We start from the raw sequence: 27,377 nt of genomic DNA, 5'->3' as shown, positions 1-27,377 counted from the left end.
CAAATCTGAGCTCTGTATGTTGATACCGTATATCTGCTAGTTCCCAGGAAATTTATCAGTTTAACAGTATTATTATCCGAGTCTTCTTTAGTTGGGCTAGCAATGAGTAAGTCACCTAGATACTGAATAATGGTGCCTGTTTGCAACTGTAAATTTCTTAAGTCCTTAGCTAGGGCATTTTCAAATAAGTGGGGGCTATTCCAGAACCCTTCAGAGAGGACCATCCAGGTTAGTTTTGAGGTTGAATGAGTATCTGGATCAGTCCATTCAAAGGCAAACATATTGTGAATCTGGATACATTGAGATGCAGAAAAATGCATCTTTCAGAACTAAGAATGTAAACCAGCTTGGATCCCCCGGGACTTGGGTAAGGATTGGGGACAATTGGGTGTATGGAGACAACAGCTGCATTTATTAATGCTCTAAGGTTTCTGACAAATCTGTACTTGCCAGATTAGGCTTTTGATCTGGTAACATGGGAGTATTGTAAGGAGACTCTCATGGCCTTAACAAGTCATACGGCAAGAATTTGGCAATAAGGAGTTGAATTTCCCATCATGCTTCTTGCCTTAAAGTGTATTGTCTCTTCCAAGGGTGAGGAGCACTAGGCCGAAGTTGGATTTGAGTGGGGGAGGTGTTTAGTGTGTTTCCCAGAGCCTGTGTGGCCCAAACCTCAGGATTTACTTACGAGAACACCTCAGGTGGTAAATGTGACAGCTCATCCTTAACTTCTTTTTTTCCCCTGAGGGGTCAGGAATAAAAGTCACACTTTCTCTGCTTTATGATCTGTGAAGGTCACCATGGCTTGGTCACTGGAGTCAATAAAGCTCTCCCCAGTGAGAGGTCAGGCATTCAGACAATACTAGAAAGCAGATGAGAAGCCCAGAGGCCCTGGAGAACAACTTAGAAGACAAGAAAAGCAGTGTTTTCCGACTTGTCCATCATGAGAAGACAGGAGCCCATGGTATAATTTAAGGCCATACAAGGCATCTTCCATCCAGCCTGAAAAATTTATAAATGTCCTAGGAGTGCAGCATTTTTTCTTAAAGATAAATTTAATGAGCTAGCTTAGGTCAAAGGGTTAATGGTCATTGTTAAAACCAATAACCCCTGCCTTTAGTGAGTACATCTGCACCTTCCAAGTTTAATTGTAACTCTTTCTCTTTACAGTTACTTATAAATAGAGACACTAACAAAAGACATTGCATTCCTGCTTTTGTTTTCTGAGGATGCCCAACTCTGTAATGGAGTCATTTCTAATAAACTTGCTTCTTGCACTGTGGTCTCTGACTCACCTCAAATGTTTTCCTGCACAAGATCTAAGAATCCTCCTTTGTGGTCTGTATCAGGACCCTCTTTTCCAGCAACATGTTTCAGTAACACCATGAAGGGACATCAAGACAAGATCCCCACTCCAAGGAAAATAATCCACACAGAATCAATCTGCTGACACTGATTGACTGGGCAAGTGGGCCATCTTTTAGAGTCGTGAAGCCATTCTGGTAGACAAGAATGATTATCCACTATTACTTAAGCGAGAGGCCCCAGGGTATAATGTTAGGGTGAGAGACTCAGCCCAAAAAGTTAGAGGCCCGGGGGTGTCATACTCAGATTAGAGGCCAAGCTCACAGAGGCCCTGGGGTATATTGAGAAGAATGAATTTGACTAAACAAGATGTTTGCCACTTTGTCTTTTTGGACTGTCCGCCTTGTGCTTTCTGTCCCTCACCTGAGTGCTCTGCATCTTGTCGCCTGTCTGCTCACCGCCTCTGTTTTGTAACAGCCCGGAGGCTGCCACAGGAAGGAGGCCCCAAACAGTTAAGCTTTTACCTTCCTCAACGATCCTCTGACTTTCAGTTGATGGCTTGTTTAATTTGCCACTGGTCCCAGGGACACTGGAAAAAAGAGATGTCATGGAACCTAGTATTTTTGCACCTTAATTATCAGAAAAGATCAGCAATAACCTCTCCATCATTATGATTAGAAGTTGAAATGTGGTATTTAACAGCCCTGCATGACAAGATCAGCTATACCTGTTTAGCGACAGCCTCTTTTCCAACAACCCCCTGGAAACAATTAGCCTCAAGATGAAGAACATGAGACTTTTCCTTAACAGTTTTCTCTCATTTCTTAACCAGAAGGTAATCTTTGATGGGCTGCTAAAGGACAGCTGGACCCTACTTTCTAAAGCCAGCATGTCACTTTTTCCCTGAAAGAGTTTTGTCAGTTTTGTCATAGCAGTGAGAAAATGGGCTAATTAATACATTACAATACACAAGTTACAGCCTTCCCATTTCCCCTGTTTGGTCTGACTCCTCTTTTTGCAGCTTAATTTGTCTTATAGAAGAGAAATTAAATGGGAGGAAATACACTATGTACAGGCTTCTCTGATGCTTAGTCAGGATAAAAAATTAAAATGGGCTTGTATTTGTTTGATGGAGGAAAAGACAAAAGAGGAACTGGACATAATTGATTACCCTTTAATGCAAGTGCCTCTTAATATTAGGCTTTTCTTAGCTGGGGCTGAACTCTCCCCTGCAAGTCCAAGCACCCCGTAAGAACACAGACTCCTTCCAGTTCCGGTGAGGTGTGCAACATGTTATTAAGTCCTTTTGGTTTTCCAGGGTAATCTAGTGTCCGGTCATCATCTCCTCCCTGACCTTCGAGTCCTGTCTTACATACATACCCACTCTCAAAGACCCGAGCCTCACCAGAACAACTTGCAGTGGGGCCTCTTATCAGCTGGCAAAGTTGAATCTTTGCCTGCTCTGGGAAGTGGCAGATGCTGATGGGGACACAATATTGGTATATGTAAACTTTTCTATGTCTGAATTAGCCATATGCAAGGAAAAACTTAAACAGTTTTCAGAGGATCCAGGAAAATTCATAGACAAGTTGAAGAGGCTAACCTTGATGTATGATTTGACCAGGCAAGATTTGCATATATTTATGTCTACCTGCTGCATGGTAGAAAAGCAGTGTGTTATGGGATTGGCAAGAGCACATGCTAATAGGGTGGCAGCCTGCATCCAGGGACATGACACCTATCAAGTAGGAGGCACAGCGGTTCCTGACCAGGACCCAAAAGAGAATTAGGACCTAGAAAAGAGGAATGAATTAGGAAGAGAGTAGGATATATAGAGAAAAAAATTATGATCACTTGACTCCTTGAAGGAATAAAAAAGTGTGATGTGTGATGAAGCTTTTTAATTTTTATAAAGTCAGGAAAATTACTCAGAGAAAAGATGAAAACCTAGCCTTATTACAAGGGTGAATAATTTAGACTTTGAGGAAATACACTAACACTGCCCCTGACTCCAAGAAGGGACAGGCATTGCTAGGAGTTCATTTTATAATCCAGTCTGCTTCCGATATCTGCAGGAAGATGCAAAAAGCAGCATTAGGCCTCCAGACTCCCAAGAATCCACTTTTAGACTTGGCTTTTGCAGTCTTTAATCACAGCAATAGGGCAGAGAAAACATAAAATAAAACAAACCTCCCCAAAGGCCCAGCTTCTAGCTGCAGCCTTGTGCTCTCCACCACTTCAGAGCCAGCCCCTTAACCCCTGGTCCTCGCAGAGGAAGTGAGAAGGTTAAAGTCCAAGTCTGGGCCTCTGGGCCACTGTGCCTTGGGTATAAATCAATGTGCCCTCTGTAAGAAGGTCAGCCACTACCAAAGGGAATGCACTGTGCTTCCAAGAGAGCCATCATCAGAGCCCAGCAGACCCAAAAGTGGTAGGGCCTGATACTTCCTGCCTCCACTCCCACTGGACTATTAGCCATTGAGAGGTGGAGGAATCTCAGGTTACTCTTGAAGTGGCAGGTAGGAGTATTAACTTCTTATTAGATATGGGGGCAGATGACTCTGTCCTGATTCAATACGATGGGCTCCTGTCTTCTCATGATGGACAAGTCGGAAAACACTGCTTTTCTTATCTTCTAAGTTGTTCTCCAGGGCCTCTGGGCTTCTCATCTGCTTTCTAGTATTGTCTGAATGCCTGACCTCTCACTGGGGAGAGCTTTATTGACTCCAGTGACCAAGCCATGGTGACCTTCACAGATCATAAAGCAGAGAAAGTGTGACTTTTATTCCTGACCCCTCAGGGGAAAAAAAGAAGTTAAGGATGAGCTGTCACATTTACCACCTGAGGTGTTCTCGTAAGTAAATCCTGAGGTTTGGGCCACACAGGCTCTGGGAAACACACTAAACACCTCCCCCACTCAAATCCAACTTCGGCCTAGTGCTCCTCACCCTTGGAAGAGACAATACACTTTAAGGCAAGAAGCATGATGGGAAATTCAACTCCTTATTGCCAAATTCTTGCCGTATGACTTGTTAAGGCCATGAGAGTCTCCTTACAATACTCCCATGTTACCAGATCAAAAGCCTAATCTGGCAAGTACAGATTTGTCAGAAACCTTAGAGCATTAATAAATGCAGCTGTTGTCTCCATACACCCAATTGTCCCCAATCCTTACCCAAGTCCCGGGGGATCCAAGCTGGTTTACATTCTTAGTTCTGAAAGATGCATTTTTCTGCATCTCAATGTATCCAGATTCACAATATGTTTGCCTTTGAATGGACTGATCCAGATACTCATTCAACCTCAAAACTAACCTGGATGGTCCTCTCTGAAGGGTTCTGGAATAGCCCCCACTTATTTGAAAATGCCCTAGCTAAGGACTTAAGAAATTTACAGTTGCAAACAGGCACCATTATTCAGTATCTAGGTGACTTACTCATTGCTAGCCCAACTAAAGAAGACTCGGATAATAATACTGTTAAACTGATAAATTTCCTGGGAACTAGCAGATATACGGTATCAACATACAGAGCTCAGATTTGGACTCAACGGCTCCAATATTTGAAATCTGTATTCACCTCTGGAACTGATCAACATCCCTAGAAGTAAAAAAGCTCTTTTAGTCATTCAAGAGTCGCAGTCCAACAAATGACTGTGGGCCTTTTTAGGGGATGGCTGGGTACTGCTGCTTATGGGTGCCCAGATTTGGACGTGTAGCCAAGCATTTATGGGATACACTAAAAGGGAAAGATTTAGAGCTCCTTGAATATAATGAGAACTGCAAGCAAAGCTTCAATACTCTCAAAGAGAAATTGGGCTCTGCTGCAGCTGTGGGAGTCCTCAAGTTGGATGAACCATTTTATCTTTATGTGGCCAAAAAGCAAGGCATAGGCCCTGGGTAATCTTGTCCCAAAACTGGGGAACATTCCAAGGGCTGTAACATACTTTTCTAAGCAGATAGGTCAGGTGGCCTCAGGGTGGCCTGGATGTTTTAGAGCTGTTGCTGCTGCAACTTTTCTAGTAGGCAAAGATAATGAACTAGCACGAGGACAGCACCTAAAGGTTTTCAACCCCACATCAAGGGAAGGTGGTCCTAGAAGCTAAAGGGCACCAGTGGATAATAAGAGAACATTTATTAAAGTATCAGGCCTTATTGCTAGACACTCCAGACATAACCCTTAAAGTCTGCCAAACCATAAACCCAGCTACTTATCTGCCAGGGTCCACAAGTGCTCCCAACCTTTCTGGCATACAGGTTGTATTAGTCTGTTCTCCTGCTGCTAACAAAGACATGCCTGAGGCTGGGTAATTTATAAAGGAAAGGGGTTCAATTGACTGACAGTTCCACATGGCTAGGGAGGCCTCACAATCATGGCAGAAGGCAAATGAGGAGCAAAATCACCTCTCTTACATGGCAGCAGGCAAAAAGAGCTTGTGTAGGGAAACTCCCATTTATAAAACCATCAGTTGTAATCCCAGCACTTTGGGAGGCCGAGGCGGGTGGATCGCCCGAGGTCAGGAGTTGGAGACCAGCCTGGCCAACATGGTGAAACCCCGTTTCTACTAAAAATACAAAAATTAGCCAGGCTTGGTGGTGGGCGCTTCTAATCCCAGCTACTCGGGAGGCTGAGACAGGAGGATCGCTTGAACCCAGGAGACAGAGGTTGCAGTGAGCCGAGATCACGCCACTGCAGTGCAGCCTGGGCAACAGAGCAAGATTATGTCTCAAAAAATAAAAAAATAAAAAAAAATAAAACCATCAGATCTCATGGGCTTATTCACTGTCACAAGAACAGCATGGGAAAGACCCGCCCCCGATTCAATTACCTCCCACTGGGTCCCTCCCACGACACACGGGAATTATGGGAGCTACAATTCAAGATAAGATTTAACAGCCAAACCACGTCACGGGTTATGAAACAAATTTATTCTAGCAGGCCAGACTTAAGAGAGATGAGCCCCTTGACCATCCCAAGGAAGAGTGGTTAAGAGATGCAGGTTGTCTTATGCATCAGGAAAACAGGAGGGCTAGGTATGCTATTATTAGTTGGCACAAGATAATCAAGGCACAAGCCTTGCTGGCCTCTACCTCAGCTCAAAAAGCTGAGTCAATTAAACTTACCAGAGCCCTGCAGTTGGGAAAGGACTTAAAAGTTAACTTTTACACTGATTCCAAGTATGATTTTTTAGTGCTTCATGCTTATGCTGCAATTTGGAATAGGTAGGGACTCCTGACCACCAAGGGCTTTTCCATACATTACTCAGATTTTGAGCTTGTTAGAATGCTGCTTTGCCACCAAAAAAAAAAAAAAAAAAAAAAAAAAAAAAGTGGCTGTAATTCATTGCAGAGGACATCAAAAGAGAGACTGACCGTGTAAAAGGAAATGCCCTCACAGATGTGTCAGCCAAGGCCACTGCACTGAAAGGGCCAATGAAGCTTATGGGCATGCTGCTCAGCGTACATAGAGCTGGGCCAGAACACTCTGAAAAAGAACAAAAATGGGCCAGGGATTGCAGTTCAGTCCAGGATCCCTCTGGCTGGCTGACTGATGGTAATAAATTACTAATGCCGAGTACGAATTGTAGGAAAATAATTAAGCACTTTCATGATTCTTTCCACCATAGAAGGGATTCTTTGCTTCAGTTAATGTCTCATTTGTTTATGGGGATGAATCTTTTCAAGACGCTAAAACAGGTGACTCAGCCCTGTGAGCGCTGTGTCTGAAATAACCCAAAGACCCAGCAATTTTCTCCTCCTCCAGTTAAACCTGTCCAACACTGAGGAACCTATCCAGATGAGGACTGGCAACTCTGATTTACTCAGATGCCTTTCTGCAGGAGATTCAAATATTTGCTAATGCTTACTGATACATTCACTGGTTAGATCCAGGCATTCCCCACCCTATCTGACAAGTGTTTACCAGAAGAAATAATTCCTCCTTTTGGGTCATCCAAAGGCCTGCAAAGTGACAATGGCCCATCTTTCACAGCAGGCGTCTCCCAACAGCTATCCTCAGCTTTAGGAATCCAATATCACCTTCACTCTGCATGGAGACCGCAGTCCTCTGGAAAGGTGAAAGGGTTAATCATACTCTAAAGAAGACTCTAGCTAAGTCAGAGGCCTGACTATCTCTAACACCCATAGCTTACTCCGGGTTTGAGCTGCTCCAAAGGAAAACTTATAATTACATCCTGTTGAGTTAACAAAGGGGAGGCCTTTCCTAACCACAGATCTCCTGATAGAAAACGACTCATCAATTACAAAAATATGTCATCAATGTAGGACAGGTGCAAAGGCACTCTGTGAACACGGAAACAAAAGGCTTCCCCTCCACACGGGAGGAAAATTCCGTTTCAGCTCAGCTAGGGATTTAGCCTTACTAAAGACATGGGAGGAAGTTCTCCAGCTGACCAGCTTTCCCCAACGTGGAAAGGACCACAGCAAGGCCACCTGAGCTCTCCAACAGACCTTGAACGCCGAGGGATTCACAGGTGGGTACACCTGTGTGGAAGTAAAGCTGTTGCTTATTCTGGGAGCCCAATCTGAGGCTGGGGGAGGTGGACGCGGGGTTATTTTAGCGTTGGCGGAGCACTGGCCTTGTCGCTGCGCTCCTGCTCCTCCTCGCGTTTCTCCTGCCGCCCTAGTCCAGCAGTGGCCATGAGGGAGATCGTGCTATGGCAGACCCGGCAGTGCGGGAACCAGATCGGCGCCAAGGTTGGTGGCCGGGGCTCTGAGGGCCCAGCGCGGGCCTGCCGGGTGGCCCGAGAAGATGTTGGCAGCGGCTGGGGCTGTACTGCGGCCCCTGGGCTCCGCGCCTGGGATGCGGTGGAGCTGGGTGGCTGGGTAGGCAGCCAGGGCGGACCCCCAGGGATCCAGCGGCCTGGGGGTGGGGATGGGAGAGGGGCTGGGGAGCCTCGGGCTCCCTGGCCTCCGTGACTCAGCCCTGGCCTGTTTGGCCCCTCGTGTCTCTCGCAGTTCTGGGAGGTGATCTCTAATGAACATACCATCGACTCTGCTGGCACCTACCATGGGGACAGGGACCTGCAGCTGGAGCGCATCAACGTGTACTACAACGAGGCCAGCGGTGAGACCCCTGTCCTTCCCCAGCCGCCCTCCTGGGAATGGCGGCCCTCTCCTTGCTGATGCCCTCCCGCCCCCCTCAGGTGGCAGGTACGTGCCCCGCCCTGTGCTTGTGGATGTGGAGCCGGGCACCATCGGCTCTGTGTGCTCAGCGCCCTTCGGGAGGATCTTCAGGCCAGACGACTTCATCTTCGGTGAGCTGCGGGTGAGGGCTGGGGTGAGGCTCCTTAGCCAGGGCCGCTCAAATTCAAGGAGTGCCCCAAAGTCATCGCTGTGGGAACTGTGGAGCTAGGGCCCCTGAACACCCTCCTATCCTGAGTCACTCAATCTCCTTCTCCTAAACGGTCTTTGGGAGGAAGGCCCAGCTGTCTGCCTGAGAGGAGCTGCTGATGCAATCTTTCTGCAGGGAGCTGGGCTGGGGGCAGTGGCTGCTGCTTCCCTCAGGGATGGGCAGGAGCCACCTGCAGCCAGGTCTGTTGTTAGGTTGTCTCAGGTTCAGTTCCTGACTTAATTTCTAACAGGGGAGGCTGCTGTCCTTCAGCTCTGGGGGAGGGAGGTCCACCTGCTCCACCTGCAGGGTGAATGGTGCTTTCACCTCACACATGACACGGCCGTTTTTCGCATTGTGGTGACCCCTGATGACTGTATATCTGGCCATCCAGTGACTTGCTGTGTTGTCTTACAGGTCAGTGTGGGGCCGGGAACAACTGGGCCAAGGGGCACTACACAGAAGGTGCAGAGCTGAAGGAGTCGCTGATGGATGTTGTGAAAAAAGAATCTGAGAGCTGTGACTGCCTGCAGGGTTTCCAGCTTACCCACTCTCTGGGTGGGGATACCGGGTCTGGGATGGGTACCCTTCTCATCAGTAAGACCTGGGAGGAGTACCCAGACAGGATCATAAACACATTCAGTGTTCTGCCTTTGCCCAAGGTGTCAGACACCATGGTGGAGCCCTACGATGCCACCCTCTCAGTCCACCAGCTCATAGAAAATGCAGATGAGACCTTTTGCATTGATAGTGAAGCTCTGTAGTTCTGTGTGACATCTGTTCCAGAACCCTAAAACTGCCCACACCCACCTACGCTGACCTGAATCACCTGGTGTCTGCTACCAAGAGTGGGGTCCCCACGTGCCTGTGCTTCCCAGGCCAGCTGAATACTGATCTGCGAAGGCTGGCCACGAACGTGATCCTAGTTTCCTGGCTACACTTCTTCATGCTTGGCTTTGCTCCACTGTCCAGCCGGGGCAGCCAGCCGGTAGTACCGGGCCCTGACCGTGGCTGAGCTCACCCAGCAGATGTTTGATGCTAAGAATGATGGTTGCCTGTGAGCCCCGTCATGGCCACTACCTGACAGTGGCTGCCATTTTCAGAGGTTGCATGCCCATGAGGGAGGTGGATGAGCAAATGTTCAATATTCAAAATAAGAACAGCAGGTACTCTGCTGATTGGCTCCCTCACAATGTGAAAACGGCTATCCGTGCCATCCCACCCAAGGGGCTAAAAATGGCCACTTGCACTGGCAACAACACGGCCATCCGGGAGCTGTTCAAGTGTGTTCCAGGCCTTCCTGCACTGGTACACGGGCGAGGGCATGGACGTGATGGAGTTCACCGAGGCTGAGAGCAACATGAACGACCTGCTGTCTGAGTATCAGCAGTACCAGGACGCCACAGCCGAGGAGGAGGAGGTGGCCTAAAGCCTGCCCTTTCTGGTAAAAGTGGGGAAGTGGTGTGGATTCTCTAATGTGTTCTGATAGCCATGTGTCACTAGGCACTTGTTTGTGTCTTCACATCTCCTCCTGTTGCGTTTTAAAGCCTTTTTATAGTATGTGGTTTTGCCTGATAAAACATCTCAACAGCATCTGGTTTCACCTCCAACTTCTTTCTCTAGGCCCTCTGGGTGCTGCTGCCAGATGGGCATAGTGGTCCTGCAAGGCTGCAGCTATCTTGGTCTTATATGCCCAGGAACAAGCATTCCAGTGGCTCCAGGGTTGGGGGGGTCGGCATGGGCTTTGGACATGGCAGACAGGCTTCACACAAACTTGGGCGTGCCCTGGGCCTTGGGCATCTACTTGGTGGGAAACCTGTTCCTGAAGGCAAGCCGCAGCTTATCCCATGTACTGAACTCTGAGGGGACTAGCTGGTCTTCTGTTTTCGGAACTTTAAAAGTGGCCAGTGATCCCGGTGGACAATGTCCCCAAAGTCCCACCTCTGGGTAGGGATATGGCCAGACAGCTGGCCCTGAACCAGCAATGAAGGGTAGGCAAGTAGAGCCTCAGCCACCCTCTCACCATGATGGGTTGAGTGTGTCCGTGTGGCCTCATTTTCTTCATGAGGAGGGCATGGGGTATCTGGCAGGGAGTAGTGGGCAGGAATCAAGCCCACCGTGTACTCACATGCAGTGAAACCCATGTAGAAAGGGATAGGCCCTGGGGGCTGCAGATGCGGTTGCTGGGTCTGTGTAATCTGGGCAGTCTCTAAAGGCACAGATGGGGTTTCTCAACAGGACCTGGGGAGACAGGCAGGTGCTCACAAGTGCTGCTTCCCCCAGCTGGCAACTAGTGAGGAGAAAAATACCCGAGTGGAGGTCTGACCTGCCTCAGTCTGGAGGGCTGATACACACTGTCTTCTGTCTTCCCTGTCCCCTGCTCCAAAATTTCAGGGCAAAAATAATCCAAGATTGCCAGGATGAAACAAGCAAGGGTGGCACATTTGGTGATAGGCCCTTTAGCTCAGCAGTCTCCTCCGCAGCTTCTCAGGGAGCCTGGACTTCAAGACCTGCTTTGGGGAAGCTTCAAATAAGAGATGCGTGTGTGAGCTGGGTGCTGGGCAGCATGCCAGGACAGTTCTCTTCTACCTGGCTCTTGTAGAACTCGTCCATGGCCTGTGTGATGACCTCTTGGTATCTCCTCCCTGCATCACACAGATAGACAAGATGAAGCTAGCACAGCCTGGGGCTGGGCAGATGAACGGGTTCTATTCCAGGTCCCCTGGGCATACCCACCTGCCTCCGATGTGTCAGGGAAAACGGGTGAGGCTCCTTTCTTTTTGTTCTCTGAATGTTGGCAATGGCCTATTGGGGCCAAATGGGAACAGGCAGGCAGAGTGCCTCATCTTGAAAGACGTGGCTCCTGGAAGGAGTGGGAGAGGTCCCCCTACTCCCCAAACCTATTCTCAGAGCAGGAAAAGGGGCCCCTGTGACAGCCCTCCTCAATGGCTCTTACCCTCTGAGGGGTGTCCTTGCCCAGCCCAGCCCAGGTGTGCACCCACCTGAGATGGCCTTGTGTGGTTGGTTGGGAAGGTTCACCTGCAGCAACCACTGGGATCTGCCCACACCTAGTGTCTCCACTTGTGCGTGGGGTCAGATGTTCCTCCCTCCTGCAATGGTAGAGCCGGAGTGGCAGAAGGGGCAAGTCACTGCTGCGGTTCCCACCTGAGTTTGAGTGGGGGTCAGGCATGGTACCCATGTATTCCATAATTACCTGGTTTCATCTGGGGGACTTCATGGACAGGAGTGGTGCTCTTCCAGGCCTGTGTTCCATATGCCAGCTGTAAGCCTGGGTTTCCCAAGTTTCTGGAGTCCCCCTTCCAGCCTGGCAAGCATGGTGGGTAGTCAGGGAAGGACATTAAGCCTACAGGCAGCACAACCTATCTGGGTATGTTCTCTACCCCTGGTGGCTCCTGGTTGTTTACCACCCTGGGTGAGAGTCGGCTTAGGATCTTAACATTCTTGTAGGACTTCAGAACTGCACAGACAGGGGCCCAGGAGGGAGCAGGGGCTGGGATTGGCAGCTAACCAGTGTAGTAGTGTGGGTCACAGGGCTCAGTTTGGTCTCAGCAGGGAATTCAGGGAAGCTTGGGTTTGCTGAAGTCCTAGATGAGCTTGGGCTTGGATATGGGAACAACATGGAGCAGGGGCCCTTCTGCACACTGGAGTCTTTGAGTAGTTGCACCCTGGTGCCTCCATAGGTATTCCCCACCTGGAGCGCAGCTGTGGATAGAAGCCAGCATAACTGTGGAGGGAAGAGGAGGAGGAGGCAGGATGAGTCTCCAGGGCAGCCCCAGCAGCCAGGCAGGGCCTCTGCAAGTGAGATGCAGATCCAGCCTGTTGGCCACTTAGCAGCTGCTTGGCCGGCTGCAGGTCACCTGACCTCTGCTCACCGGTAAATGGGGGTTGTGGTAGTACCTACCTTCTGAGAATCCTGCAGCTTTGAAGGGGCAGCACATACCACATGCTGAGAATGTGCCTGACTCAGGCAAGCTTCTCCAGCAGCACCACATCAGATTAACATCCAACTTGTACAGGACACCATCAAATCTCTCCATCCCTCATTCCAACTGTAAGAAAAGGGAGCCTCTGTCCTAGGGGAGCAAGAACAGGCATATTTATGCAGTAGGCACATGGCCCAGGTTGGGGAAAGGCCCTTGGATACATGTTGGTTTCACCAGGAATCTGTGGGGTGGGTTCAGCCTAAGTCCCCTGTACCCCAGGAGGTCAGTAGCCCTCTGCACGGGACCAGGACTGAGAAGTGCGTGGGAGGGCTGAGCTTCGAGGGAAGCCATTATTTGGCCTCATGGGAAGTGGTGCAGGTGGTTGTTGGTGGTTCAGTTTTGCAAGGCCTGTGTGATCACCCAAGGAGTACAAATTGCCTTTTTAAAAAAAAATTGCTAAAATTGATGCAGCTCATCAGTTGAAAAGGTGAATAAGGCTGAGAGTCGGCTTCACCTGCCCCTTCCCCAGAAGTAACTGGTGTTCAGCACCTGCTCCTTCCCCAGAAGTAACTGCTGTTCAGAGATGGGTTTGATTCCTTCCAAGCCTTTCCCCTTTGCATGCAGCTGTGTACACGTACTTAGGTGTAGACATACACCTGTTCCCTGGAGGGGTTACTTTTATTTTTTTATTTGGGGAGATAACTAGTGAGGCAGCCTGGCATTTGCTCATCTTGTCTTTTAAGTGTGGAGCCCTCTGTGGAGTAGGCACCAGGTACTTACTAGTTGGCCTCTGCTAGCTGTTTGGCTGACCCAGTTTCTGCCCTTCACAGACATGCTGGCCATCTGGTGTGACATTCAGCAGCCTTGTTCACAGCTAGTATAATGAAACAAATGGATCAGTTACCTTGTAAAATTGAAAAAGCATATAACATGCAGAGAGAAAAGAGTAAATGACCATGTGTGTACTGCTCTGCTAAAGTCCATATTACATGACTGAGATGACAAAAATTTTTTTCACCTGACATTTGGGTCCTGAGAAAGGGCATTGATGTGTTACTTTTTCTTTTTTTTTAGATAGAGTCTTGCTTTGTCACCCAGGCTGGAGTGCAGTGGTACAATATTGGCTCACTGCAACCTCCGCCTCCCAGGTTCGAGTGATTCTCTTGCTCAGCCTCCCAAGTAGCTGGGACTACAGGTGCATGCCACCAGGCCCAGCTAATTTTTTGCATTTTTAGTAGAGACGGGGTTTCACTGTGCTAGCCAGGATGGTCTTAATCTCCTGACCTCATGATCCGCCTGCCTTGGCCTCCCAAAGTGCTGGGATTACAGGCGTGAGTCACCTTGCCCGGCCTTTTTATTTATGATAGAGTTAGAAGAAATGCTACCATGCTTTCTTTTCTGTGATCCCCAACTCCCACTTCACCCCCTCTAGAGGAGCTCACCTGGTTAATGACAGCCTGGAATTATTTGAGCCAGGTCACTGTATAAAGGTCATACTGATTCTGTCCTCTTGTGCATCACTTGCTCAGCTCAGATATTTCATAGCTCCCTGTATACAGGTAGATGTGTTACCCTCTTAGCCTGCTTTCTTGGTTTGATACATGCCTGAGAGCATGTGAGAGCACTTAAGATCTGGGCTCATGGGAGTACTGTTCTGCCCACCCCATCTCTCCAGGTCAGCCTGCATGCATGCCTTCCTCCATCTGGTTCCAGAGTAGGGGAGGTCTCACATTGACCTCAAGTTTATGTGACTTTTTCTACCTCTACTTTCCCAGACAGCCGGTGCTGTGGGGCTTGTAAGGTGCCATGGGGATTTGTGAAGTCAATATCTACTTTTCTTGTTTGGGTGTTTTATAAATTAGAGCCCTGGAGGGGAATAAATACTACAGGTACTCCAAACCCCTAATATATAAACATCTAAGCCTGTCCTTTTTTTGGTGGTAAAATATACATATCATAAAACTTACAATTTTAACCATGTTCAAATGTACAGTTCAGTCACATCCAGTATATTCACAGTGTTGTACAGCCATCTCCTTTATTCATATCTACAACTTTTTTATTCTAAACTGAAACACCATACCCATGAAGTCATTGTATAGAAGATTGATGCATTTGACTCTGTAAAAATTAAAACTTTCTATGAGAGAAAAATGCCTCAAAGTCAAAAGTCAACAGACTGGGGAAATAGATCTGCAACATACATGTCAGACAAAAAGCTAATTTGGGTAATATATATATAAAGCTATCATAAATTATTAAAAGACCTGGCTGGGCGCAGCGGCTCACGCCTGTAATCCCAGCACTTTGGGAGGCTGAGGCGGGCGGATCACGAGGTCAGGAGATCGAGACCATCCTGCCTAACATGGTGAAACCCCATCTCTACTAAAAATACAAAAAATTAGCCAGGCATGGTGGCGGGCGCCTGTAGTCCCAGCTACTCAGGAGGCTCAGGCAGGAGAATGGCGTGAACCTGGGAGGTGGAGCTTGCAGTGAGCCGAGATTGCGCCACTGCACTCCAGCCTGGGCGACAGAGCCAGACTCCGTCTCAAAAAAAAAAAGAAAAGAAAAAAAATTATTAAAAGACCAGCAGACAAATTGAAAAATGGACAAAGGACGTAAAGAGACAGTTCAAAGAAAAATGTAGATTTTTAAATATTTGCTAATTTTTTTACTGTGGTAAAATATGTATACTAATTTTTTTTACTGTGGTAAAATACATATAACAGAAAATTTACCATTTTAACCATTTTGAAGAGTACAACTCGGTGGCATTAAGTACAAATACATTGTTGTGCAACCATCACCACTATCCATTTCCAAACCTGTTTTATCATCCCAAAGTGAAACTCTGTATCCGTGGAACAATAGCTCCCCATTTCCCCTCTCCCATCCCCTGGCAACCACCATCCTACTTTCTGTGTCTATGAATTTAACTGCATTAGGTACGTCATAAAAGTGGAAGCTTACAGTATTTGCTTTTTTTGTGTGTCTGGCTTATTGTACTTAGCATAATCTTTTCAAGGTTTATCTGTATTGTAGCATGTATTAGAATTTCTTTTCTTTTTTAAGGCTGAATAATATTACGTGTATTGACTATATTTGCTTATCCATTCATTTGTAGATGGACATCTGGGCTTTCTCAACCCTTTGGCTATTGTGAATGGTGCTATAAACATGGGTGTGCAAATTCCCACTTTCAGTTCTTTGTGTATATTCTCAGAAGTGGAATTACTGGATCATATGGTGATTACTGTTTTCCCCGGTGACTGTGCCATCTTACTTTCCCATCAGCAGCGTACAAGAGTTCTGACTTCCCCACATCCAGCATTTGCTATTTTCTGGGTTTGTTGTTGTTGTTGTTTCTTTGGGTTTGTTGGTGGTGGTTTTTTTTATGGTAGCTATACTTATATGTGTCAGTTGGTATTGCATTGTGCTTTTGATGTACATTGTTCTCATGATAATTGATGCTGAGCACCTCACCTGTGCTTACTGGTCATTTGTATATCTTCTTTAAAGAAATGTGTATTTTAAAACCTTTGCTCATGTTTAAATTTGATTATTTTGTTGCTGCTGCTGAGGTCTTTATATAGCCTGGATATTAATTATTTATCAGATATATAATGTGTGGATATTTTCTCCCCCTCTGTGAATTGAATCTTCAATCTATTAATTGTATCCTTAGATACATAAAAGTTTTTAACTTTGATGAAGTTATTTTTATGTATTTTTGTTGTCATTGTCTGTGCTTTCACTATCATATCCAAGAAATTATTGCCAGATTCTATGTTATGAAACTTTTTCCCTATGTTTTCTTCTAAGGGTTGTATAGTTTTAGCTCTTAGAATTAGATGTTTGGTCATTTTGAATTAAGTTTTTTATATGGTGTAAAGTAAGGGTCCAACTTCATTCTTTTCCATGTAAATATCCGTTTTTTTCTAACACCATTAACTGTCCTTTTTTCATTGAATAGTTTTGACTCACTTGTTGAAAATTATGACCATATTTTTTGGTTCCTTATTTCTATTGCATTGGTCCTTATGTCTGTCTCTATACTGGTACAATATTGTTTTGGGTACTGAAGCATTGCAGTAAGTTTGAAACCAGGAGGTGTTAGTCCTCTAACTTTGTTCATCTTTAATATTCATTTGGCTACTTGTGGTTTTTTGAGATTTCATCTGAATTTTAAAATAGGTTTTTCTATTTTTTTAAATATTGGGATTTTTATAGGAGTTTTATTGAATCTGTAGATGACTATAGATAACAATGACATCTTGACAAGGTTTTGTCTTCCAATCCATAAACACGTATGTCTTTTCATTTATTTGTGTCATCTTTAATATCTTTCTGCAATGTTTATAGTTTTTGCTGTACAGGTTTTTCATTTCCTTGGTTAAGTTGGTTTCTAAGTATTCTTTTGATGGTATCATAAATGATACTGTTGTCTTGATTTCTTCTTCATATAGTTTGTTATTGTAGAAATACAACTGATTTTTGTGTATTGATTTTGTATCCTGCAGGTTTGCTGAATTTTATTTATTGCATCTGACAGTATATTTCATAGAAACTGTAAGATTTTTAATATATAAGACTATGTCATCCACAAACAGATACTTTTACTTTTTAAAAAAATTGGAATGTCTTTTATTCTTTTACTTGCCTTATTATTCTATCTAACTAGAAACTTCAGTACTATGTTAAATAGAATGGTAAAAGCAGGCATCCTTGTTTTTGCTCTCAGGGTAAAAGCTTTCAGTCTTTCACCATAATGTTACTGTTTTTTGTTTTTTTTAAATATAACATACTATGTTAAGGTGTTTTCTTTCTTTTTATAGTTTATTAAGTATCTTTTATCATGAATGGGTTAAATTTTGATAAATGCTTTTTCTTTGATTAATATGATCACATGAAGATTTTTCCTTCTTTATGTTAGTGTGATATTACACCGATTTTCATGTGTTGGAGCATACTTTTATTTCAGGAGTCAATTATACTCATTCATGGTGTATACTCCTTTTAATGTACTGCTAAATTTAAATTGCTAGTATTTTGTTGAGGATTTTTGCATCGGCATTTGTAAGGGATGTTTGTTTGTAGTTTTCTTATGGTCTTTGTCTGGCTTGGTGTCAGGGTAATACTGGCCACACAGAATAAGTTAGAAAATATTACCTCCTCTTCAATGTTTTGAAAGAGTTTGAGAAAAACTGGTGTTAATTCTGCTTTAAATGTTGGGTAGAATTCAACAGTGAAGCCATCTGGTCTAGGGCTTTTCTTTTTTGCTGGGTTTTTGATTACTGATGCAATCTTCTTGCTGACTCTCCTTGCTGAATAGGTTTATTTAACTTTTCTGATTCAGTCTTAGTAGGTTGTTTCTAGGAATTTGTTCATTTTATTTAGGTTATTCAGTTTTTTGGTGTACAGTTTCTTATGGCACTCTCTTACACCTTTTTTTTTTTTTACTCCAAATTTAGTAGTAATGTACCCGTTTTATTTTTTAGTTTAGTAATTTGAGTATTTTCCTTTTTTCTTAATCTAGTTAAGGGTTTGTCAGTTTTGTTGATCTTTTTCAGAGAACAGACTCGGTTTTGTTGATTTTTGATATGGTTTTTCTATTCTCTATTTCACTTATTTCCACTGCTATCTTTATCATTTTTTTCTTTTGCTAGCTTTTAGTTGTTCCCTCCTTTTCCCTCTGTTTTTAGTTGCTTAGGTGTAAAGTTAAGTTGTTGATTTGATATCTTATTTTTTAATAATCATTTATAGCTATAAATTTTTCTCTTATAATACTGCTTTTGATGTATCTCAGCTTTTGGTATTTCATATTTTTAATTTGTCTCTAAATATTTTCCATTTTCTCTTGTGATTTCTTCTTTTATCCATCATTGAGTGTTTAATACCTGTATTTTTAGACATAAAATGTGTAACCTACAGAATTTTCTTGATTTGTTACAATTTTATTTGTTGTGAGTTTTTATTTCAGAATTAAATGTGTGTATCAACATTTGTTATGTTCTCATAAACTCTGTAATACGTGGAGGTTCCTGGTCCACATGCATAAGCCTCTACATGAATATTATTTTGAAGCATTTAACCTTTTATTATTCCAAATGTCTAAATGAAATTGAGATTCGGGTTTCTGAGATGAAATCGTGGTACATGACAGAAGTGCTTAAAAATTAGCCAAAACTTAAGTTAAAGTTTACCTTCAAGATTCAACCGGAATGAGTTGCTCTGTATTGCTGGTAATAAAAAAATAAGTCTTTAATGGTATAAAAGCAAACCTCAGAGAATGGTTTTTTTTCCCCAGTTGACATCTAAATTAAAAGCTGCAAAACATTTTTATGGCCTTACGCACTTTTTACTTTAGAATTCCAACTTTTTCTAGTTATAATTTTTCTAAACAGATTCCTGTGTATTTGAAAGACAAATGATTTTTTAGTTGAAATGCTTAAACAGCTTTTAAGGAGCTAAAGCTGTTGTGCTTATTCTTGCATTAAATAGTTTCTTTAATATAACTACATTTTAAGAGTTTGATTTAGTGTTAAGTTCGCCTAAATTTTGGTTAAGCAGAAAGCATTACGTGAGATTCTTGACATATGCTTTCAAGAAATCTCTTTAAAAAATGTTAAAGGAAGAACTATTTAATTTAACATAAAATTGAATCTTTAATTATTTGTTTGCATAATTTGAAAAATTATGTCTCACAGCTTTTTAAATGCTCAAGTATAATACATATTTTCCCTTAGTAATATGAGGATAATAACTGTAGTTACCATGGGCTAACTATATGCCACACAACATGCTAAATTCTTTATGTATATTTATCTTCTAATCTTCAGAATTGTCTAATACGTTTGGCAGTTTTATTGTCTTCATTTTTATAACCATTATTCTTGATTCATGATATAGTCTCATGTTTCTGTGCTTGATTCTTTACGTATGTTTGTTTGTTCAGTGCTTCTATTTCTAATGTAATAAACATTTAGAAATTAGAAATTAGAAAAGTGAGATTTAGGCCCGGCACAGTGGCTCACGCCTGTAATCCCAGCACTTTGGGAGGCCGAGGTGGGCGGATCACCTGAGGTCGGGAGTTCGAGACCAGCCTGATCAACATGGAGAAGCCCATCTCTACTAAAAATACAAAATTAGCCGGGCATGGTGGCACATGCCTATAATCCCAGCTACTAGGGAGGCTGAGACAGGAGAATCGCTTGAACCTGGGAGGCGGAGGTTGCGGTGAGCTGAGATCATGCCATTGCACTCCAGCCTGGGCAACAAGAGTGAAACCCCAACTCAAAAAAAAAAAAAAAAGAAAAGTGAGATTTAAAAGTAGAATAAATTGTCCTTGGAATACCCAGCTATAAGACATGGAGCCACGATTAAAACTGGCATCTGATTCTAAAACCTGCGCTGGTAACTACTGTCATCACAGAAAACCTTCCTTGATCGTTCTACATGAATTAACTTATCTGTCTCTTTCTGCTCTCACTCTTCATTTTTTTAATTAGTACTCATTACTACCTGGCGTATATGTGTAGAATTTTTTTTTTATAGAGATGGGGTCTTGCTCTGATAATCATACATGTATATTTTTAATTTGCTATCTGTCTCTCTTGCTTTTTTGTTCACCATTCTCCTAAAATAATTCCAGGCATTTGTAAGTGGTTTGTAGGTATTGGTTGATATTAAATGAATGAATGTAATTAGTGTATTCTGTACACCATCAGTACATATACTATTAAAGATGTGATAGGTTTCGTGTTTTCCTCTCTTTATATTGTTATTCCTATATTGCAGCAGTCCCCAGTCTTTTTGGCACCAGGGACTGGTTTTGTGGAAAACAACTTTTCCATGGACTGGACAGGGGGATGGTTTCAGGATGATTCATGTACATTACATTTATTGCATATTTTATTTCTATTATTATTGTATTGTAATATATAATGAAATAATTATACAACTCATCATAATATAGAATCAGTGGGAGACCTGAGCTTGTTTTCCTGCAACTAGACAGTTCCATCAGGGGGTGATGGGAGACAGTGATACCCAAAATGTGGTGCTTATGTCCAATCTAGTCTGTAACCTTGTTTTGGTTGCTGTCACTGCAAAAAACCCTGCTTCACAAAGACAGGATGTTGGAAATGGAAGCAGGCATTTCAGTGATACTATTGACAAGGAAATGTCAGTGCTCTGTGGAGAACAGCAATGGCTTCACTGTCCTTAAGTTTTACATAACATTTGCTGTTAGTGATCCTCCTCTGTGCTCTTTTTTTTTTCTGATATATTTCCTCTCTTCTTCCTCCTCTTAAATGGTACATATAATCCTGTTCTTTTATTTCTAAATTTTTAAATGCTTTTCAATGCCTGCAGGTCTTTACTGAATACCTCTACAATCATTTAACTCCAATTCTATTTCAATAGCTAAACTGCCCATCTGGTATTTCCATTGGTTATTATACTTATCACAAACTTGGTAAATCTGAAATTCGGTGCTATAGATAATTTTTTTGTGGTAGTTTAAAAATATGTTCAAAAACTATTTGAAAGTCTTCAAAAAGTATGAGGGATCTTCAAAAAGTTCATAGGAAATGCATATTATGAAGAAACTACGCATAGATTTCAAAAATATTTTGCACCTAAATAAACTTGTACTAACTTCTTATAACATGTCTGAACAGGATCTAATTTGAGGAATTCTAATAAGAAAACTAAGACACCAATTTGAAAAGAGGTCCCATTAGAGCAACATGAATTCTGCTAAAATTAAAGCAAGAATAAACATAAAATTTATAGCAATACGGCAATTTTGGGTGAATAGTAAAATCACTGATTCTTTTATGACAAGTTTATGAGAACACTGCCCCCCAACATTCACAAGTTTACAAATGAATAACTCATTTGAAGAAGGGATACAATGTTGAAGATAAAGCCTGCAGTGGCAGACAATTCACATTAATTCACCAGAAAAAAAAAAAAAACTTGTTCATGCCCTGCTTTAGGAATGACAACAGCATAAACAACAGCCAACACCATAGCCGTCTCAATTGGTTAAATATACACAATTTTGAAAAATTGTCCACTCAATAGATTAAAAAACTCTTGTTTCCACATCAGCTGCAGACAAGAGCAGGGCTTTCAACTGAAATTTTACGTAAGTGGAATCAAGATCCTGAAGCATTTCTTCAAATAATTGTAAGAGGAGGTCAAACACAGCTGTTCTAGTGAAATCCTCAAGACAAAACACTATAAAAGCAATGGCTACCAAGAGGTGAAAGTGGTCCAGTCACAGCAAAAGGTGACTGTCTAGAACAAAGCTCATAGCAACAGTGTCTTAGGATGCTCAAGGCATTTTTTTTGTTGACTTTCTAGAGGACCAAAACCAAACCCCAATAACACGTGCTATTATGAGAGTATTTTGAGAAAGTTAAAGCTTTAGAAGAAAAACTTCCAGGAAATTTCACCAGAGAATTCTCCACCACAACAATGTTCTCCTCATTCCTCTCATCAAAAAAGACAATTTTGCCAGTTTCAATGGAATATTATTGGGCATCCACCTTTTAGCCCTGATTTGGCTCCTGCTAACTTCTTCATTTTCTTTTCTGATCTTAAAAAAATCAGAAAAAGACAGGGGGATGGTTTCAGGACACCCATTTTCTTCAGTTAATGATGTAAAAGAGACTATCTTGACGTGGTTAAATTCCCAGGACCTTAGTTTTTGTAGGGATAGGTATTATTGCTTATAAAAGTGTCTTGCATTTGATGAAGCTTATGTTGAGAAATAAAGTATATATTTTGTTTTTGTGTTTTACTTTTTTTTTTTTTTTACAAACTTATTCAAGTCCTTGCATCGATCCTAATTTTCTTCCTCTTGAAAGTATGTCAAGCTTAATAATCCTCTCTGGTGAATAGAATGTGACAGAAGTGACCAAGTGTGACTTCTGAGTCTACAGCATAAAGATTTTGCCACTTATGCTTTGCTTTTTCCTAAGCACTCACTGTGGAAGAAACCAGCAATTATTTGGTGAGAACAGTCAAGCAACCTTACAAAAATATCCATGTGAAGAGAACCTGAGGCCTTCAATTACAAACCCCACCAACTTGTGGGCCGTGAATGTGAGCAAACTTGAAAGTGGATCTTCTAGTTTCGGTCAAGGCTTTGGATGACAGCCCCAGTTAAACTCTGACTGTAACCACATGAGATATCCTGAGGCACAACCACCATGATAAATTGTTCTTGAATTCCTCATTTACAGAAACTCAATTAGGTAATAAATATTGTGATTTTATGCCACAAAGTTTTGGGGTTATATGTTATGAAATGATATATAGCAATTTCACACTTTCAACATCCATTTTATTTTTTATACAATCATACATTTTTAATAATGGAGATATATCTTGAGAAACACACCACTGTGTAATATTGCTGCATGAACATCACAGAATGTACTTACACAAACCCAGGTGGTATAGCCTATCACACACCTAGACTATCTGGTATAGCTTATTGCTCCTAAACTACAAACCTGTATAGCATGTTACTGTGCTGAATACTGTAGGCAATTGTAACACAAGGGTCAGCATTTGTGTATATAAACATAGAAAAGGTACAGTAAAAATATGGTATAAAAGATTTAAAAATGATACACTTGAATGGGGCACTTACCTCAGGTGGTCTGCTAATTTTCATGGTCACATGAAGATTCCACTGAGATATATTCTGCACTACCCACTGCCATAGGTGACAGCCTTGACTATGTGCACCACCCATGAAGGTCCCCTTTGCCTTGCTTTTCCTGACTTGTCAAGTGCATGATGATGTGGTAAGCCAGCATAAGAGCTGAACTCTGTTCTCTTTCTATTGAGTTCTGCAGCTATTTATCCTGAGTTTGGTGCCTAGATTTTGTAGACCCCATTTCTTTGACATTCTTGGTAGAATCAGGCCATCTTCATCTCACTGTGCTATCCTTGTGTTACTGTTATGTGTTATGATGCCTAAAGTTATTTTTTATAAGAATAATCCAAGGGTAGGCCATAGGCATAGGACCTTTGAGCCTATTGTTTGAGCCAACCTCACAGAGAGGACAGTTAGTGGTTTTCCCTGGATCAGCATCAATTTGGATAAACATTGCTGTCAGTTACTATGAAACTGGTTACATTCTCCTTTCACTTTTTTTGTCTTAAGAAAACATCTTTAATCCATAGAGCATGTTTTCTCTGGTTTTATACCCACCAGGATCACAGGCTTTTTTCTGCTTTAAGATATGGCCAACCATCACATTAGGGCCTATACATTAGGTGCACAGAATTACATACAAACTGTCCTCTAAATACTCTTCATTTTAGGACAAAACTATTGGTACTTATATATACTTTTATTACAATTCTTACGCTTATTTCTCTGAATAGCATTACTTCATCAAGGATTATTTGAAACTTTAATGGCCACATTAATGATTGACTAGAGAAACATTGTTCCTTTGAAAGGAACGTTAGAAAAACCAAGTTTCCTCAGGTCCAATGGGCAGTATTTTTAGTTGGTAGGCAAAGGAGTCCACATATAATTCTGAATTAAACATTGCTCCACTAAAATATTCTGTGGTTAAAGATGGCTAAAGATGGAAAATTTTACAATCAGAAGTAACAAAAACTAGATACATTTTTTAGTAAATCCTTCCCCTCCTTGTTCTTCCGTTGCTTCCTGGTGTGCAGCTCTCCCTCCTGCCCCTTAGGATTCTGATCTCTCTTCTCCTCTGCCCCACCACTGACTTCTCCTTCTTGCTTTTTGTTCTGAAATTATTTTCCCAACTGTCATAAATTCCCAACTTTCTTACATCTAAAGATCCACATTTACCATGACCCAGATATGTAAGCGACTGCAGAATTTAAATCTAGCGCATGAGTTCAGAGTCTACATGAACTAACAAGTTATACATGAACTAACAAGTTACAATTAACAATTTTTAAAAACTAAACAAAGTCAAATATTCATCAAATAATTTAGAATTATTTAGGGCATACATGGCCCAGGGTTACTTGACATATCAACTTGTACACCTGTTAATTGGAACATCAGATGCTAAATCCTGGATGATGAAATGTCTGACCTGGTAGGAAATTTGTAGAATTCCTCTTTCCAAAATAAATATCAGGGTCAATATCATTCATAAAAACATGAATAAAATTATTAAACTATAGAAGAATTTGGAGATAGACTATAAAACATTGTCACAACTCAGAGTTAAAACGGGTTTTTATTAAAAATCTATGTAAAAGTTATAAAACTTAAAATCTTAACTGGGATAATTATATAATAAAAGCTATCACAAATGCTCAACAGGAAACTTCAGAAATTTTATTTTGTCATTTTGTTTTACTATCAACTATAATTACTGTGTTTCTTGTAAGAAATATACCATTATGAGGTGATCAGAATCAGGTAAGGAGGTTAGACATTCCCTCATTTATTCACTCAGCAACCCTGCCACAGAACTAAACCTGTGCGAAGTGCCCTGGTGGGCCCAGCATGTGGTGCTGGGAAATGATTGAGTGGCCCTTTCCCCCACTCAAGGAGCCCACAGTCTGAGGATATATGGACAAAAACACTAAAGCAAGTGCATATAAAAGAAGAGTAAATGCTATAATTAAAGTAGGATGTTGGGAGGGAGGGCTGGGGAGCCATAGCATTTGAGGGACCCAAATGCCTCACTGAGGTGACATTTATGCCATGACTAGGATGACAACAGAGGGCTAGCCCTGCACAAGTCTGGGAACAGTGTGTCAGGGAGATGCCACTCCTGGTGCAGAGACATGCAGGCAGAAGTGACTTTGGCAGAGGATGTGAGAAAGAGGCCGGTGGGGCTAGAGGGAGCCTGGGGAAGAGAAGAGGAGAGGCAAGGAAGGCTCTGAGGCCTGGAAGAAGAAGATAGTGATCTGCTTCTCTCTGACATCATTATCCCCAAACTTAGCACCTTCAAACAACAAATGCTTACTTATCTCATGACTTAGGTGGACTAGAATCTGGACACAGCTTTGCTGGCTGCCTGCAATGAGACTGGGGCTGTGTTCTCAGCTGAAGCTGGGCTGTGGGAGGATTGGCTTCGAGGCACACTCATGTGGGTATCGGCTGGATTCAGTGTAGACTGAGAGCCTGAGTGTCTCCCCTGGCCTGGGCACTCCCTCATTCTCTGTTGTGTAGGCCTCTGCACAGGACAGCTCATAACACTGGAGCTTGCTTTCTGAATTTGAGGAATGCAGTAGAAAGTCAGGAAGAAAAATACATATTGACAGAGAAAGAGAATGAGGGAGAAAACACTGGACAGAGTAAACAGAAGAGATGAGAGAGATTGAGGAAGAACACACAGAAGAAAGTGACTAGGAGAAAATGGCAGCTTTTTGGATAATAACATAATGAGAGTTGCAATAGACTGAACATTTCCCCACCAAAAATTGTATATGTTGAAATCCTGGCCCCCAGTATAACAGTACTAGGAAGTGGGGGGTAATTAGGTCCTGAAGGTGAAACCCTCATGAGCGGGATTACTGGCTCTATAAAAGAAACCCCAGAGAGCTCCTTCCTCCACTATCTGTCAGGTAAAAATACAATGTAAAGTCTACAGTCTGCAACTCAGAAGAGAGTTCTCACCAGATGCCATCCATGCCGGCGTTCTGATCTTCAACTTCTGTCCTCCAGAACTGTGAAAAAGAACATTCTGTTGTTGATAAGTGGCTCAGTCTATCTTTGCTATAACAGCGTGACCTAGGACAGAAGTGTTATCCCATCATTTTCGTTGCATTCTGTTGGTCAGAAGTGAGTCACTAACTCCTTAGTGTTGTGAGCCTTTCCTATAGGCTGCCCAACACATAGGCCAAAATGAAGGACATGGGTCTGATTCTGAATATAATGAGAAGGCACTGAAAGGAGTAATGTCAGAGGATGACAATATCTGAATTTCATTTCATCTCAAACTCTTACTGGTGCAGAATGAAAAATGGGGCTGAGAGGGGAAGTGACTTTCCAATAACACACTGCTGGACACAGGCCTGTTTGAATTGTATTTTATGCTACCTCCCATTCCTTATAATTCTTTTATCTCTAAGTGTGTGCATTATCTACATGGGATGCCACACCATGAGTTTTACAAGTTTTATCTCATACACACCTGATGAGTTCCCTAGGAAGGAGATGCTGGCATGTTACCCCATTGTACATGTTGAAAGACCCCAAAACCCACAATAACTTTTCTGGTGTCACAGAACTAGTAAGAAAAAGTAGATTGTTACCTGGATCTGTGATCTCACACCTGAGGCCCTGGCTGCATTCAGGTCTTTCCAGGGAACTGAGAAGGGCTGTACTTGCATAACTGTGCACAGGTAAAGAGTTGACATGCAGAGATAGTGAGCAGTCAATAGCCCAGCAGGGCCTTTGGGTAGGTCTTATGGAAGCAAGGAGCCCAGAGGATGAAACTTTGAAAAAGCCATCTTACTACCTTGGTGACAGACCCCAACAAAACTTAGAACTCTGGTAGCCAAGCACCCACACCCTAGAGACAGCCCTGTATCCAGGTCACTTGGTGGGAAATGCTTAAGAGAGCATAATGTGCTCCTGCTCTATCCCAACTCTCTTAGGCTCTTGCTTCAGGAAGGCCTAAAGTGAAAACCTTTTCTGAGATGCTCACATTGGCTTATTTCTCACCCAAGATGCCTCTGGAGATTTTGCAGAGGTCACCCAGAGGTAACATACAGTAAGCCGAGGGCAGGCCCCTCTAGCCTAGGTCTC

The 27,377-nt window shown here is 42.8% G+C and overlaps 1 long non-coding RNA gene and 1 pseudogene across 2 annotated transcripts; one reads left to right on the top strand and one right to left on the bottom strand.

Annotated features, from left to right (window-relative positions):
- Positions 1 to 7,872: 7,872 nt before the first annotated feature.
- Positions 7,873 to 10,133, top strand: LOC134808039 (tubulin beta-8 chain-like; annotated as a pseudogene).
- Positions 9,393 to 27,106, bottom strand: LOC104004764 (uncharacterized). Of its 2 annotated transcripts, XR_010150070.1 has the most exons (11): positions 26,882 to 27,090; positions 26,244 to 26,293; positions 13,376 to 13,469; positions 12,574 to 12,745; positions 12,181 to 12,396; positions 11,866 to 11,976; positions 11,654 to 11,761; positions 11,388 to 11,551; positions 11,241 to 11,296; positions 10,978 to 11,161; positions 9,393 to 10,892 (listed from the first exon to the last, which is right to left on the bottom strand). It is a non-coding gene; the product is annotated as an uncharacterized LOC104004764 (long non-coding RNA). The 2 variants fall into 2 exon arrangements; XR_010150071.1 differs by lacking the exon at positions 11,388 to 11,551 and having other exon boundaries at positions 10,195 to 10,892; positions 26,882 to 27,106.
- Between the last annotated feature and the right edge of the window lie 271 nt (positions 27,107 to 27,377).

The sequence above is a fragment of the Pan troglodytes genome, chromosome 1, assembly GCF_028858775.2.
Source record: "Pan troglodytes isolate AG18354 chromosome 1, NHGRI_mPanTro3-v2.0_pri, whole genome shotgun sequence".
Lineage (NCBI taxonomy): Eukaryota > Metazoa > Chordata > Mammalia > Primates > Hominidae > Pan > Pan troglodytes.
Note: the sequence above shows the minus strand (reverse complement) of the source record. Positions and strands in the feature narration are given on the sequence as shown.